We start from the raw sequence: 4,615 nt of genomic DNA on the forward strand, positions 1-4,615 counted from the left end.
AAATAAAATTTCCCATAGAATTGAAATTTTGATAAAAGTTCCCATAAAAATGAAATTTTTACAAAATTTCCTATAAAAACGACATTTCGACCAAATTTCCCAAAGAATTGAATTTTGTCAAAATTTCTCATAGACATGACATTTTGACAAAATTTCGCATAAAATTTAATTTTAATTTCCCATAGAAATGAAATTTTGATCAAATTTCCCATAGAATAGAAATTTTGACAAAATTTCCCATAGAAATGAAATTTTGATCAAATTTCCTATAGAAATAAAATTTTAACAAAATTTTCCATAGAAATTAAATTTTGACTAAATTTCCCATAGAAATTAAATTTTGAAAAAATGTCCCATAGAAATTAAATTTAAATAAAATTTCCCATAGAATTGAAACTTTGATAAAATTTCCCATAAAAATGAAGTTTGTACAAAATTCCTATAGAAATGACATTTTAACAAAATTTCCCAAAGAATTGAAATTTTGACCAAATATCCCATAGAATAGAAATTTTCATAAAAACATCCTTAAGAATTGTTTTTTTATACTTACCACCGAAGGATGGGGGTATATTCATTTTGTCATTCCGTTTGCAACACATCGAAATGTCCATTTCCGACCCTATTTAAGACGATCTAGACATGTCCGTCCGTCTGTCTGTTGAAATCACACTACAGTCTTCAAAAATAGAGATATTGAGCTGAAACTTTGTACAGATTCTCTTTTTGTTCATAAGCAAGTTAAGTTCGAAGATGGGCTACATCGGACGAAGACGGCTACATCTTATTATAGCCACCATATAGACCGATCCGCCGATTAAGGGTCTAAGGCCAAAAAAAGACACATTTATTATCCGATTTTGATGAAATTTGAGACAGTGAGTTGTGTTATGCCCTTCGACATATTTCTGCAATTTGACCCGGATCGGTTCAGATTTGGTTATAGCTGCCATATAGACCGATCCTCCGATTTAGGGTCTTGGGCCCATAAAACCCACATTTATTATCCGATTTTGCTGAAATTTGGGACAGTGAGTTGTGTTAGATCCTTCGACGTCGTTCTTCAATTTGGCCCAGATCGGTTCAGATTTGGATATAGCTGCCATATAGACCGATCCTCCGATTTAGGATCTTAGGCCCATAAAAGCCACATTTGTTACCCGATTTTGCTGAAATTTGGGAAAGTGAGTTATGTTGAGCCCTTTGATATTCTTCTTCAATTTGGTCGGTCCAGATTTGGTTATAGCTTCCATATAGACCGATCCTCCGATTTTGGGTCTTAGGCCCATAAAAGCCACATATATTATCCGATTTGGCTCAGATCGGTCCAGATTTGGATATAGCTACCATATAGACCGATCCACCGATTTAAGGTTTTTGCCCCATAAAAGACGCATTTATTGTCCGATGTCGCCGAAATTTGGGACAGTGAGTGAAGTTAAGCCCCTTGACATACTTCTGCATTATGGCACAAATCGGTATAGATTTAGATATATAGCTGCCATATAGACCGATCTCTCGGTTTTAGGTTTTGGGGCCATAAAAAGCGCATTTATTGTCTGATGTCGCCGCAATTTGGGAGAGTGAATTGTATTAGGCCCTTCGACATCCTTCTTCAAATTCACTCAAATCGGTCCAGATTTGGATATAGCTGCCATATAGACCGATCTCTCGATTTAATGTTTTGGGCCCATAAAAGGCGCATTTATTGTCCGATGTTGCCGAAATTTGGGACAGGGAGTTAGGTTAAGCCCCTCCACATATTTCTGCAATTTGGTCTAGATCGATCAAGATTTGCATATAGCTGCCATATGGACCGATATCTCGATTTAAAGTCTTGGCCACATAAAAGGCGCATTTATAATCCGATTTAACTGAAATTTGACACTGTGACTTAAGTTAGGCTTTTCGACATCCGTGTCGTATATAGTTCAGATCGGTTTATTTTTAGATATACCTACTAAAAAGACCAATATTTTGTTATACACAATTGAACAATGACTTGTACTTATTAGTATTTGGTCCAAATCGGATCATATTTCGATATAACTGCTATGGGACATAAGGTATGCAATTTTTAGCGGATTTTGATGAAAGGTGGTTTACATATATACCCGAGGTGGTGGGTATCCAAAGTTCGGCCCGGCCGAACTTAACGCCTTTTTACTTGTTTTCCTATATTTTTTTATCTTCAAAGATTTAAATTATGGAGAAAACTGTCCAATGATCCTTGTTATTCCCAATACTTCTATCATCTATCAAAATCTTATGCATTTTAATACAAACACTTTAATTTGTTCTCCTCGCATATGAAATAGTTGATTGGATTCGAGAGTACAAGCTTTCAAACTACTATATTATACTCCCAAAAGGTATTTATGAATGCTGTGCTGTGCTGTCGTGTGCGTGCGAATGTGCCCCTGAGTGTGTGCGGGCATGAGCGGGTGTTTGTGCACAAATATTAAGAAATGAGCTCAATGACATCGTAAATAAACAATGTTAAACTTTATGCCATGCAATTTATACCGGAAACTCATAAAATTATAACGAATACTAATGCAATAATCTTGCTTGAATGGTAAGTATGTGGAGCAAACACACAACGCCAACAACAATCCCTTTATAACAAAAATGAATGTGTATCCATTTGCCAGCCATACATTCAAGTAAGCTTGCCTGCATGCGTTTCATGGGTGTGTGTAAGCATTTGAAACTTTCTCAACTACTTACGAAATTTTAGCAATCGATATGATTATGCTGCCATAGTTTCATATATAAAAAATTCACATTTCCCATAGTTTTCTCAATTGTGATAGAATAAAATGGCAAAATTTAAACAACTTTCCAAAAATTGAGGGAATAGAATGAAGGGTATGTGATATGTAATAAACTTAGGCAAGCCCCTAAGGAAGTGCAGGGGATAAAGGCAAACTTAAGCGACCACTTATCGTGTTCTAACATGTATAAATTTCACAAAAACTTCAACTTTTGCTTTGCGAAGTAAACGGGACAGAATGGAATTTGAAGGAAATTTAAAGGAAATGCTTGGAAATAGATCGTATTCTCCCAAAATATGGTAGTTTTTAAAACGAGTATAGGATAAAATAGAAGAAAAAAATGCAAAAGAAAATACAATTAAGGTTTGTTAAAATAATGCTCATACGCCACCTTTTCCCCCATAGAATAATAATAATAATCATACGAGACAGTGTACTGAGAGATGGAAATACAGCTTTTTAGCCACCTTAAGAGGATTTTTTTATACCCTCCACCGAAGGATGGGGGTATATATTTATTTTGTCATTTCTTTTCCAACACATCGAAATATCCATTTCTGACCCTATAAAGTATATATATTCTTAATCAGCGCAAACTTCTAAGACGATCTAGCCATGTCCATCCGTCTGTCTGTAGAAATCACGTTGCAGTCTTAAACAAGTAAGAGCATGCTAAGTTCGGCCGGGCCGAATCTTATATACCCTCCACCATTGATCACATTTTTCGAGTTCTATGCGCGGTATCTCTTTTTAGACAAACATAGAATATTGAATAAGAACTGTTATGCTATTGGAGCTTTATCAAGTTATTGTCCGATTCGGACCATAATTGGATGCTGAGCATTGTAGAAGTCATTGTGTTATATTTCAGTTCATTGGGATAAGAATTGCGCCTTGTAGGGGCTCAAGAAGCAAAATCGGGAGATCGGTTTATATGGGAGCTGTATCAAGCTATTGATCGATTCACACTATATTAGACACATATAATGAAGGTCATGAGAGAAGCTGTTGTACAAAATTTCGGCCAAATCGGAATTAAAATTGCGCCCTCTAGAGGCTCAAGAAGTCAAGATCTCAGATCAGTTTGTATGGCAGCTATATCAGGTTCTATACCGATTTACGCCATACTTAACACAGTTATTGAAAGTCATAACAAAACTCATGCAAAATTTCTCATCCAAGTCGGATGAGAATTGCGCGCTCTATTGGCTCAAGAAGTCAAGATCCAAGATCGGTTTACATGACAGCTATACCAGATTACCAACCGATTTGAATCATTCTTAGCACAGTTGTTGAGAGTGATACCAAAACACTACGTGTAAAATTGCAGTTAAATCGGACGAGAATTGCGCCCTCTAGAGGCTCAAGAAGTCAAGACCCAAGATCGGTTTATATGGCAGCTATATCAAAACGTGGACCGATGTAAACCATACTTAGCGTAGTTGTTGGAAGTGCTACCAAAATACTACGTGCAAAATTTCAATAAAATCGGACGAGAATAGCGCCCTCTAGAGACTCAAGAAGTCAAGACCCAAGACCGGTTTATATGGCAGCTATATCAAAACATGGACCCATGTAAACCATACTTGGCGTAGTTGTTGGAAATGATACCAAAACACTACGTGCAAAATTTCAATAAAATCGGATAAGAAATGCGCCTTCTAGAGGCTCAAGCAGTCAAGACCCAAGATCGGTTTATATGGCAGCTATATCAAAACATGGACCGATTTGGCCCATTTACTTTACAAACCGACCTACACTAATAAAAAGTATTGGTGCAAAATTTCAAGTGGCTAGCTTTACTCCTTCGAAAGTTAGCGAGCTTTCGACAGACAGAC

Source organism: Stomoxys calcitrans, chromosome 5, assembly GCF_963082655.1.
Source record: "Stomoxys calcitrans chromosome 5, idStoCalc2.1, whole genome shotgun sequence".
NCBI classification, from domain to species: domain Eukaryota; kingdom Metazoa; phylum Arthropoda; class Insecta; order Diptera; family Muscidae; genus Stomoxys; species Stomoxys calcitrans.